Below are 13,372 nucleotides of genomic sequence, written 5' to 3' on the forward strand. Positions count from 1 at the left end.
GCATATCAGCTGACATGCATGGAAGAACTTTCTCCACCCGTCAGCTGTGTAAGAGCCGCACTGTAGGGTGTGTGTGTGTGTGTGTGCGCGCGTGCGTGTCTTTCCTCAGAGCAATACATTCTGGACTGGTGTCCAGGAAAGTGTCACTTTCTGCAGCAAATAAATGCTTAGAGAAAAAATGCAAAGCTATTTGCACAGTGGCATAGTTCACCTCTTGAATCGACAAGGCCATATTCAGCAAATTTTGAAGCAGTTGTTCTGTGACTACAGCACTATGTGACCTAACAGCCTGGGTCCAGCATACCTTAGGAAAAAGCCTCTCTATGTATAGACCAACCTATTCCATGATATCTCAAGGAGCACCTGGTAATGTAGGAGTCCATGTGAATGGAGCTGAATAGCCACCTTTAGTGTGTATGAGACATGAATGGAAGCCTGTTCACATGCCAAGATTGTACTTAACTGAGTTGATAACAAAATTTCCTTGATCATATCCTGCTTTCTTTTTCTTAGGAGATGGTGTCTGCTTTACTAGGAATAGTGAAAGCTATTTCATTTTCATTTTCTCTGTCTCGTTATGCTATATTTATGGGCAGTCAGTTCTTTATGCATAGAGCTTCCAAGACGCAACATCACTTTCAAGGCATCACTTCCGGAGAAAATGAAGTTATTGGAATTCCTAGACATGAGTAATAATAAAATGTGTGTGGTTTTGTTTCTTAATTTTAAACAGGGGCCAAGGGGGTAATTCAGGGTTTAACATGCATGGATAGAATATGGGTGATGAATATAGACTACATAAATTATGGAGAAAATCTAGAGAACAATATTTTAAAAGCAGTTTTTGAACATCCTACTGTGCCTTTTTATTTGTTTATTATAGATACTTAGATATTTGCTGTTGCAAGTGTATCTGTAAACATTAAACAAGACACTTTCCCAACAGCAAAAGCTTCCTTACATAACATTTCCATTATTAATCCAGGAGCTCCTTTTCACTCAGTTAAATGGTATTTCTGAACTTGGTCTATAATCCCAATTAGCATGCTAACTGCTGTAACCAATGTACATCAGAGTATTTGTACATAAACACTTAACCAAAATCATCTTCCATGGGGAAATGACCATTAAAACATAGTTGTTTTTTCTATCTATGTCCTGTTTAGCATGATTGAAATGGAGAATGGCCTGCAGGCAATTTTTCAGTGAAAAGCACTTATAGACAAATATACTAAATTATAGGAGCTGCATATAATCCCCAATTAGTCTGCATTTTAATGCCCCAACCTGTCTCTAGTGTTTTACCTCAATGGAACAGATTTCTTGACAAGTCATACAAATTTTGTTCTGCGTTTTCTTGTCAAATCGCAGGTTTTCACTATTATATTAATAACAAAGCAATTTCTGCCTGTGATAAAACCATGCTGTTATATAATTTGTCAAATCAAACTCCATCCTGAGGGTGCTAAATTAAGGATTTCCCATGCCAGAATTCTGATTAAGTCTGATTAAGAAGAAACATTGAAGTAGATTTTAGACCATAAAAATGTATCCCACAAAAAGGTTGTTAGTTTTTAAGTTTTTACTGGCCAAAATGCATACTTCCTCCACATTTTTGTCCTGACCCAAAAAACCCCCAACAACAATGTAACTACCGCTACACTATTGTACTTTTATGGAAATACATATATTGGTGTGGCAAAAGCTGTCTTAAAACTTTGGAAACAAAAAGAACCTGTCCCAAACCACAGAATGAATCACAGGTAGGTTAGAAAGAAAAGACAGAAAGACAATTCCATCTGTTCATTAACCTAGATAAAGCCTGATCTTACATAATTCACTTTTATCCGATCGAAAAATATTTATTCTGAAAAAAAAGATAATATTGTTGCAGTGTCATAGTAGGCTTGGACCGTAACTGGTTAGATGAAAGTACCGGGTAATGGTTTGCTGCCAGGGCCAGGCACAATTTATGCAATTGGCACTGGTCCTACTCCTCCACTTCTCCTCTATAAGCAGTTTCATGGCAATCTTTCAATTTTATGCTTGCGTAGCTTTATATTAAAGAAAGGGGTTGCAATTAATTATTTACCTTGGAGTGGCATTGTTATATTGTGTTCAGCCTATTTTGTAGATTATTCAGCACCCTTCCTTCTGCTTTGAAGAAACTGCTTTATTTTGAAGATAATTCTGCACTTAAGCGGCAGTCCTACAAACACTGAAGATCTTCTGAACAAAGTGAAACTTATTTATGAGTAAACTTGAAAGGGTTCATACTGTTGGCATCAAACCATCCAGAATATTGTGCCTTTTATTTCTAGAGAAAATTATTTTCTACAAGTAGCTCTTGCAGCAAAAGAACTGTATCCTTTCTCCTAAAAAGAACTGTTCCTGTTCAGGGTTCCAGTTTGCCATTCCTTCCTTGCAGGGCATTCAAAGACACCCCCCCCCCAATGACTCTTCCCATTGCACCCGTCTTTTCCAGTCCCAGGGCTTAAGCCCTTGTTGGACTGGTTTTTGTTTTGCATTGCTCCATTGCAATGCATTGCTCCACTGTTTTTTAAATATTCTTTGTACTTCTGTAAACCTCAGAGTTTTCTCAAGTATGCTGATACTTTCCTCTTGTTTCTCATGACCTTGTTCTGGCTTCAGTCCTGGTGGCACAAGTCTTGAGTTTGCTATAAAAGATGGGAATAATACAGAGGATTTGGGCGTGTTTCTTAACTCATCCCAGAGTTCATAGATTGATAGATAGAAAAGAAATACTTACTACATATATATATAAATTACTTATTTGGAATCAGAAAATATTTATCCCGTAATCTCCTGGCAGTTTTTCTGGAAATTACAATTTTCAGTTTCTAACGTTACTGAGTCCTGGTAGAAACAGTGAACCTTCTAAGGAATGAATTTTCAAAGAATACTAATGGTGCAAACTTTTGAAAGAAGTTTATTTATTCATTTAATAAAATTTATACACCACTTGATTGTGGTATGTCTCACCTTCTATTGTGTGCACTGTGTGGTCCCTCCTCCTACCTGGCCAATCCCCCTGGCAACACCTCCCCAGGCCGGATTGGACAGCTGGCTGAGTAGGTAGAGACCACAGGTATCTGACCTGGGAAGGTGGTGCCAGCCAACCATGTGCTGCCCTGGGATCAAAGGGGGATGTGCGCGACCATGCAAAATGCGCACCCCGTTTGATGTGGGGAACGGTCATTATGCTGCATCCATTGTAGGGCCAGTTCTACCCACCAAAGCAGTCAAGTGGGCACATGTAGGGTAAGATGATATTGTAAGTAAACTGGTCCCAAATTGTTACAGGCTTTGTATATTAGAATTGTTAGAATTGCTTCAATGAGTACAGTGGTATCTCTACTTACATGCCCCTCATGTTACGTATCCTTCGGGATATGCACACTGCAAACCCGGAAGTATATTCCCGGGTTTCACCACACTCGCATGTGCAGAAGTGCTCTATCGCGCTGCGTGCATGCGCAGAACAGGCAGCTCCAGTTGCAGAAACCTCGGGATTGGACTGGAGCTCCGGAATGGATCCCGACTGTAACCGGAGGTACCACTGTAATGCGTTTGGAAAACGAAATTCGGAAGCAGCTATCAATGTTGCAAGAAGCAACAAGCAGAGACACATGTCATACTTAGTCAAACCATGGCTTAGCACATGGCTTAGATTGCTTCCCAGAGAGGCAATCATGGCTGCTTTGCTGCTCCCTGGTAATCCTGCTGTTGTGTTACCTTGAGCTAAGCCACGGTTTGCTGAAGCATATCTCCCGAATCTGGGCTTGTGGCTTAGTTTTTGTGGGTAAACCATAGGAGAGGCCTTGGTTACACCTCACAGTTAGTCTGGGGAGAGCTAAACCATGAGTCCAAGTCTGGACAACATGCTAAACCAGGCTGTGGCTTAGGGCAGCTTAGCAGCAGAACAAGAGGGAAGGTGCAAAGCAGCTGCAATCTCCTGTCTCAGAGCCAATGCTTTTATTTTAATGTATTTTAATATTTGAGTGGCTGGGGAGACCCAGCCAGATGTGTGGGGTACAAATGAATTATTATTATTATTATTATTATTATTATTATTATTATTTTCTGGGATATTCAAGTGTATTCAGTACTGGCACCTCCCCCCCCATGTTAAAATTGTGGGACTTACTGCAGCAACTTTATGGTGAGCACCGATGCCATTTTTCTTTGAAAGCATTGCTTAGAGCTCATATGATTTTACATCCAAGTCAAGCCATAATATACCTTAGTGCAGGGGTCAGCAAACTTTTTCAGCAGGGGGCCGGTCCACTGTCCCTCAGACCTTGTGGGGGGCTGGACTATATTTGGGGGGGGGGAATGAACAAATTCCTATATCCCACAAATAACCCAGAGATGCATTTTAAATAAAAGGACACATTCTACTCATGTAAAAACACACTGATTCCTGGACCATCTGTGGACCAGAATTAGAAGGTAATTGGGCCAGATCTGGCCCCCGGGCCTTAGTTTGCCTACCCATGCCTTAGCGTGACATACAAACCAGGTTTGAGCGATTTGAGGTTTTCCTATGTCTAAAGGCAAACTCTCACTGAAAAGGAGATTCAGTGGCACACATGTTTTGTGCATTTATTTTATATAAATGTGTCACTCAGCATTCAGGCATCTTGTAGTGTTCAGAGCCAGTCAATATTGAATAAAAGAATCTAGGAAATAAATGATAGGATTGGAAATAATGTTTTCCAACTGATTTCATTATTATTCGCACTATGGATTTTTAGAAGGTCACAATTTGGGTGGTTTTAATTAACCATATGGTTTGAAATTGACAGATGTGGGTTGTGGATTTGTCGGAGGAAATAAAACTTGATTCCCAGAATTAACCAGATGTTCTATGCAGTAATACAGTGACCTTGTTGATTAAGCAACATTTATGTAATGCACACAAAAGAAGAAAGTGGAAAAAATATTTATTTATTTTTTCTATTGACATATCCTATCTGCTTCCCACAACAAGTTTACAAGTATCATTCACTGAAATATGAGGTAGAAGATGACAGATGTGGAACTGTGACTAATAAACAACTTGTATTCCTCTAATAAGATTTCAGTGATAGCGCTGAATTAATAGCACTGGGATTCTATTGAGCATCTGTAGTGCAGCTAAATGTAGTTAGATATTTGTACCATACAGCAATAGTTCTTTATAACTGGAAATGTCTCAAGCACAAGATTGCTTGTTTTATAACATATCAAGGAGTTGTGATCGCATTCGTTACTGTATTAGACCATCAGCCTAGGGAGTACATTGCTTCTAATATCATCTCATGAGCCACAAAATGTATTAAGACTATTCCATTCAAACTGGAATGACATGGACATAAATGAAAATGTAACCCCAAGAGGAAAAATAAAAGATCAGTTTTTTAGAACATTTACACCCCATATTTCACTTCTACAATAGAACCCCCCACAAACATCTTATGAATCTAAGCAAAAAACCAAAACCAAAATACACACCATAGTTATAAACAGAAACAGTAACACACACACACACACACCAGTTTAAAAGGCTATAGATTGGTTGGTAGTTGTTCTAATCCTAATTAAACAATCACAGATGTTTCTTGTGCAAGGTGTTGAATTGTGTGATAGCTGACTAACTCCAGATGAAACTAATACCTATATTTGTTGCAGTTTGAATTCTGACTCACATTGGGAACTTGGTTGCCGTAATAGATTACCTCTACCCAGAGAAGTTGGGTGAATGCAACTGAATTGATTCTGTTGGATTTCTTGGTGGTATTTAATACCATCGGCCATGGTACCCTTCTGGATAGGCTCTCCGGGGTGGAGATTGGAATCATCGTTTTTCATTAGTTCCATTCCCACCAGGAAAGCCTTTTACTTTTCTCCCATGGTATTTATGTTAGGGGATGCGCTCGGGGATCCATTCTACCCCGCTAAGTTTTCAGCGTATTTATTTGAAGCCAGTGGATGAGGTCATCAGAAGATTTGGAATTGGTTATCACTCATATGCTGATGATAGTTGACGTTGGAGAGATCACTTTCAGGATAGTAGCATCCATAGTAGGATCAGCCTTGCATTAAGATCAGCTTTCTGTCAAGGGTAAAGAAAGGTAAAGGTAAAGGGACCCCTGACCATTAGATCCAGTTGTGGATGACTCTGGGGTTGCGGTGCTCGCTTTACTGGTCAAGGGAGCCCGCATACAGCTTCCGAGTCATGTGGCCAGCATGACTAAGCCACTTCTGGCGAACCAGAGCAGCGCACAGAAATGCCATTTACCTTCCCACTGGAGTGGTACCTATTTATCTATTTGCACTTTGACGTGCTTTCGAACTGCTAGGTTGGCAGAAGCTGGAACCGAACAACGGGAGCTCACCCCGTCGTGGGGATTTGAACCGCCGACCTTCTGTTCGGCAAGCCCTGGGCTCTGTGGTGTAACCCACAGCGCCACCCACATCCCTGTCAAGGGTAGGTTATAGCAATACTCCTATTTTGGCATATGCTGATCTGTAAAACAGAAGAGGTGTGGGGTGCGTATGATCTGTTCTTAATATATCATGTAGCATTGTCTGTGGGTTTTCTTTTGCTCATTAGTGGTAGCAACTACCGGTAATTCATAACCCTCACAGTGCGACAATCCATAACATCCTGTTAATTCTCTATTAAGATGGAAGAGGAATTGTAAATGTGGTATTTTCAATCTCTGTGAAGCATGTAATTCCAGCTTGGATTTTACTTTTTTGTTTTGTTTTGTTTTGTTAAGACTGATTCTCTATAAGGTTTTAAGAATACATTTATGCTAATTAATGCTGTATTTTCATCTCATCCCCTAACAAAACATAACTATGGCGCTGGAAAAGTATAATGGCAATATAATTAAAATTTCTTCTAAGAAAAACATTGTAATAGACATCCTGCCATGCTTATGCTATTTTAATTGGATGTTTAGCTCTAGGGATGTTCATAATTTATCATAAAACTTTAATGTTAATAAAATCAGCTGGGAGGAAGCTGTACTTAATCTCCTTGATTACACCATGAGGGCTAAAATCTTAATTTGATTTTTTTTTATGTGCTAACAATGGAAGAAAGAGAAGGCAGGATGTTCGGTTCCTCAGTTGTGAACTGGCTGCTCCTCTGTGTGTGAACATGTGTCTGTATGCAAGAAAATTAATTCTGAGCTAAGATAAATCTTGTTATAGAAGCCATGCTATATGTTAAACAGTTTTGGTTTGTAGTCCTGGGTGAGTTTCCCAAAGAAAGTTTGATATCGTTGACAGTGTTCTAACAACTTTTAGCATGGTTACAGGTGGGTAGCCGTGTTGGTCTGCCATAGTCACCCCTTACCTTTCCCTGCAGACCAATTGCAGTCGTTAACAGTCATCAACAGGTTTTCCACGCCCATCAGCCAATCACCCATTCCCACCACCCTTCTGAGTTATACCCATCCTCACTCTCTCACTATATATAAGGGTCTAGTGACTTCCATTTCAGTGTATCTGAAGAAGTGTGTATGCACACGAAAGCTCATACCAAGAACAAACTTAGTTGGTCTCTAAGGTGCTACTGGAAAGAATTTTTATTTTATTTTGTTTTAACTTTTAGCATGGTTCTAGTTTCCCTTTTATTCCCCTGCTGTTATTATTGAAGTCACTCCAGTCCCCTCCCCCCATTGGTTTTTAATCCCGGGACCTAGTCTACTTAATCAGTTTTGAAGAAGCATTTGCACATGTCTCGTCTGTTGTGTAATGACACCTACTGGTGTAACATAGAGTTAAAGTCATAGTGATAATTTAAAGAAGGTAAATTTCCAAGGGGGCGCTGGGTAATATATTTTTTTTCCTGAAAAGGGGGCAGTAGGCCAAATACTTTTGTGAACTTCTGATCTAGTTCAACCCCCTGCAATGCATGAATTCTGCTCACAACTGTCCCTGGGTGGGCAGGCTTGAACCACCAATCTTCTGGTTAACAGTCTGAAGCACTGACTACTTGTTTGCACGCGCACACAAACAGCCCTTCAACAGGCAAGTGCATGCAGTACACAGCTGCCTAAATTAGTGAACAATGGATGTCTCTGTGTAATCTGAGACCCTTTGGCGGCTGAGATGGAGCCACCAGAATGGAGTCTATATATTGCCATTCAATTAACATCATCTAGAGAAGTTTACAATATAAAGGCAAGAACAACACTAAAATAATATTCAAAATATTATTTCTCTTAAACTCAGTACATATGTAAAAAGCCTGGGAAAGCAGAAGGTCTGCCTGAAATTGAAAAGCCAGCAAAACGGGTTGCCAGGCAAGCCTTCTGGAGGGGGGGGGCAGAATCCATTGGTGAATGTCATCTGTTCAGCTGCCTTCCATCCTCATCAGATTGAGGAGGTCATCTAAAGATACTATCAGTTGTAGACACAGAAAATCCTTCAAGCACCCAGATCCTACATAAACTTTGTAGCGCCTTGAAGCTAAGCCCCAGACCCTTGCATTTATCCATTAAGCATACAGCTGGGTAATTGGTACCCAGTACAGTTCTTTCAGCAGTGGTGTAACATGGTGGCGATCAGCTGCTCCAGTGAGCAAGTTGCAAATTTTGCACTTGCTGCAGCTTCCTGGCCTGTCTAAAGGACACCCCCACAATAGAGCTCATTGAATTTTGCTTAGAAATGGATCAGGAGCTATTGGAACAGTTAAGCACTGACAAGGGGTAAGGTATTCACAACGACCAGTTTTGAGTTAGTGTCTGTGTTGTACCAGATGCAGTTTTTGAACAGTCTTGAAAGGCAGTCCAGTGTACAACACTTTGCAGTAGTCCACTTTACAGGTTACCAGAGTCTGGGTAACAGGAGTGCCAAGTTGAATAAGATAATAATAATAATAATAATAATAATAATAATAATAATAATAATAATAATCTATTTGTACCCCGCCCATCTGGCTGGGTCCCCACAAGATATTGTGGGTGCCCAGGTAAGCCCCATCCCACATAATTGATCGCATGATGCAGTGCACACACACCATTTGAATGGCAATGGCCATCAACTTTGTGGGGAGCCGGCCCCCTCAAATATTTTATTGTGGGGGCTAAAGCCCCTAGGAGTTGGCTCCTATGCTGGGTAACTGTGTCCAGGCTATCTCTGTCTGCAAAGAAGAGCCCCTTCTTCTATTTAGTCCAGAGAGTCAACTTACACCTCCTTGGTCTCAGTGGTGCCCTTGTAGAACTCAACAGGGAGGAGGATGGGGACAAAACTAGAATGAGTCATTGGCTCTGGTGCAATTGAGTGTTGGCCTCTCTGTCTTCTGCCCGACCAGACCCAATGGGCACCAGCCACCATTGAAAAGTGCGTAAATCATGACAGCTTACGAAGCCCTGATGCAGGACTTCAGAGCAGTTGCTGCTCATAGAAAGCTCCAAAGTGCCTCCCCTTGTTTCAGGGACACCCTACTTCGCTTTGGAGGAGGCCCAAATGCCAAACTGAAGTGGAGCTTCACTTTAGCATTCAGGCTTTGTCTGAAGCAGATGCATATTGCTAATACGTAATTGTGCAAGTTAGCAATAAGCATTCAGGAATATTATATAGCTATAAACCATAAACCACCGCAGCCTACAAAGAGTGTGTGTCTTCTGAGTTGTCTGTGCAGTTTCTGCCATTGCTGTTCTCGCTGCAAATCACAAACTGCTTTTTAAATCTAATACTTAAACAGTGGTTTGGATTTGCTAAACTTCAGCATCAAACACTGGGGGACGACGACGACTAGGTTGTTTGACTTAATGATTAACATATTTTATACAAGGGAATGGGCTTTTAATTTGATTTTCAGTTTTCATTTTGTTTTTATGTACTGGTAATGAATTCTGCAGAAAATGCTTATTAGATTATGGACTACACCATCTCTGACCTGTTGTAGATAATTGGACTTCTATGGGGGACAAAGAATGGATTGTGCATTGTGACCTTAAAATTGAAATATCCTGCTCCATTTACAATGGAATCCTCTACTGGACTCAGAAGTCATATACTTTCAGGATAAATGCTATGAATCATTGCTAATTACAGATAATTCACACAAATTGTTATGTATTACTAGAATGAAATATGTGACTTAAACTAAAGTAAAAGGGTCACTACAAATCAAAAGCAGAAAATCTTTGCACTCTGTAGGAGCCCTTCTACGTTGCCTCTGATTGTATTCCATTTTTCGACTTGAATCAATAAGGCCAGAATTGGATTTGTAGTGGTGCAGCATTGCCTAAGGGCCCAGCGTAATTGTGTATTCTGTACTTCAACAAAGTTTCTAATGGTTTAAAAGAAGGACAAAGACTTATAAAATCCATTGTACCAGGCCTCTGCATGTTTGCATAAATGTTTTTGAAATGTCCCTCTCTTTAATAATGCTTGCAAAATGTTTTCCCCCTCCTTACGAGGCCCTGTTTTATAATAATGTTTTCCCCCAGAGCTAAAAGGATTTCCCATTTGAGAAGATGGGAATATAATCCATAGAAATACTGAGTTGCTTTAACTGTAGTCTGAAAGCTGGGAAGTATAATCAAAACTGAGGGAAAAAAACAGCTGTCATTCCCTTTATTTCTGACATTCAGTCTCGAGTGCTGATACTTATGTAGACAAAAGGATATCACACAAATGGGATGGTGGCAGTGCTGTTGGCATGTTCAGAAGAACTCAGAAATTTTCAGAAGTACCGTACATTTTTTACAAACACACACCAAAGGGGTAAAACAATATCCAAAATAATCTGCATGTGCTTGCACTTGCATGTGTGGAGGGGGAGAAGGAGAGAGAAAACACTGAGGAGTCGATACTTTGAAGATATGGATCTCTGGTATCTCTCCACAAGCAAATAAATTTCCTAGAACTGTACATTCTCACCTAAGAAGGGAGAGCACTGAAGATGCTATAGAATCATAGTTGGATGAGACCATGAAGATCATCTAGTCCAGGGGTCAGTAAACTTTTTCAGCAGGGGGCCGGTCCACTGTCTCTCAGACCTTGTGGGGGGCCGGACTATATTTTTTGGGAGGGGAAATGAACGAATTCCTATGCCCCACAATCAAGCCAGAGGTGCATTTTAAATAAAGGCACACATTCTACTCATGTAAAAACATGCTGATTCCCGGACAGTCCATGGGCCGGATTTAGAAGGTGATTGGGCCAGATCTGGCCCCTGGGCCTTAGTTTGCCTACTAGTCCAACTCCCTGCAATGCAGGCATATTTTGCCCAATGTGGGACTCAAACCCACAACCCTCAGATGAAGAGTCTCATGCTCTACCTACTGAGCCACTCTCATTCCAGATATGCGCACACAACTTTGCATATACATGCTCAATATTTTTGGGTGGGGTTCAACTTATTTATATTAATTAATCAAGAACTGCACAATTGTGTAAATAGTAGGAATGATCCGAAAGCGAGTATTGATGATGATGATGATGATGATGATGCTTTTTGTAGTGTATGTAGCAGAGCTGGGAAAGCCTGAGCAGTCTTGGGACAGGGTGGGTCTTAAGAGATGCAGTTTAACTCTGCCTCTCTCTGCAACAGATTTAACATTAATCACCCCAGGAAAGCTATTGTTTGGATTATAAGAGAAGCCTCCTTTGGCACCAATGGGAGCTTCCTTTGAAATGCAAACAATAGCTTCAGAGAGGTGATTTTTTTTCAGGACCATGGAAGAGAGAGAGCCAGCAGGCTAACTCAAACCTTCTAAGGTGCCAAGGGTCCACAGAGCTGCTATTTACATAACAAAAAGCATGCACATGAATTCCATTAACACAATCAGTACCAGGTTTAGTTTCGCCTTCCTTCACTTCCTTCTGGACTGTGCTGTTTCTTCTGGCATATCTGGTTAGCTTCTCCCTGCGAAGCTGCTATACTATGTGAGTCTTTTTAATCACTAAAAACAGAAAGTGCAACCGTGTGAATTGTACTTGAAAACGTATTGTGAACTTTTTCCATAAAGTGACAACATCATTTTAGCAGTTGACTAGATAACGCTAGATGGTGTGGTCCTACTGAATCAGCAGCTAATAAATATTTATTGTTGTAATAAACGAGCAGCCGCAACCTCTGTACCGGCTGTTCTCTTGATGATTGCTTACCGGATTTGCAGACTACTGTAGGAAAGAATGTCTTAACTATTAAGTATAAGGAAACAAAAGGTTATGGTGTTTTCTGAAATGGAGGCCAAATATTCTTGGGCCACGGCTGGCCATAATTCAGAACAAGTTTATTCTTACAAGTACCTTGGGATCTGATTTCATGACTCTACCAATTGCATTGTTCCAGGCAAGCTGGGAAAGGTCGTAGTGGTGCATTCAGTGCAGCTAGAGCATTGCTTAATTATTTTTTTTGTGCAAAAGGAGGTGCAATTGCTCTAGCCGCCGTAGGGTATGCACGGCAAAAGTTGTGAACCAGATTTTATATGCAGCCTCCGTCTGGTTCCTGGGACTTAAATTTTCTTTAGCTCTTCTTTGAGCTATAATTATTGTTTTGTTGTTGTTTAGTTGTCTTAGTCGTGTTCTCTGTGGTGCCCCCAAGGCAGTAGAGGTGTGTCTAACACCTTCATTTTATAGCTTCTGGTGAATGTTGAAGGTGCACCTCTTAACTTTGGCTTTTGGCCCTTGAGGCACACATTTTTAGGACCCACCTTGCCTTTCTGATTGTAACTTGTTTTAAACTGTTTTTAATATTGTGTTTTAATGTTGTAACCCATCCTGGGACCTTAGGGTGAAGGGCGGAAAACAAACAAACAAATGTTAATAAATGTTGGTTTCCTGCTGTCCTTGGACCTAGTGCAAACCAAATCTATTGTTATGCAGAATAAAAGATAACAAAAGTGCAAGGGTTGCATGTATCAGCTTAATGGGCCACATCATGGGTAGGCAAACTAAGGCCTGGGGGCCGGATCCAGCCCAATCGGCTTCTAAATCCGGCCAGCGTGTTTTTACATGAGTAGAATGTGCCCTTTTATTTAAAATGCACCTCTGAGTTATTTGTGGGGCCTGCCTAATCTTTTTACATGAGTAGAATGTGTGCTTTTATTTAAAATGCATCTCTGGGTTATTTGTGGGGCATAGGAATTTGTGTCCCCCCCTCCAAAATATAGTCCAGCCCCCCACAAGGTCTGAGGGACAGTGGACCAGCCCCCTGCTGAAAAAGTTTGCTGACCCCACGTACACCACCCTCACTGTGCCTTACTTAATCTACTTCAAACAAATGCACGCCATTGTCTGTATTTTTTAACAATAGCCAAGTGCAGAAGAGTAGTTTGGCACATTTTATTCTCCAAGATCACGGACAACAGATTTGTGAAAGTTCCCTCCAAGGACA

The 13,372-nt window shown here is 40.8% G+C and overlaps 1 protein-coding gene across 1 annotated transcript in view; it reads left to right on the forward strand.

Annotated features, from left to right (window-relative positions):
• Positions 1-13,372, forward strand: part of CHSY3 (chondroitin sulfate synthase 3) — a 98,274-nt gene that overhangs the window by 81,104 nt on the left and 3,798 nt on the right. The window lies entirely within an intron of this gene.

Source organism: Lacerta agilis, chromosome 11 (assembly GCF_009819535.1).
Source record: "Lacerta agilis isolate rLacAgi1 chromosome 11, rLacAgi1.pri, whole genome shotgun sequence".
Lineage (NCBI taxonomy): Eukaryota > Metazoa > Chordata > Lepidosauria > Squamata > Lacertidae > Lacerta > Lacerta agilis.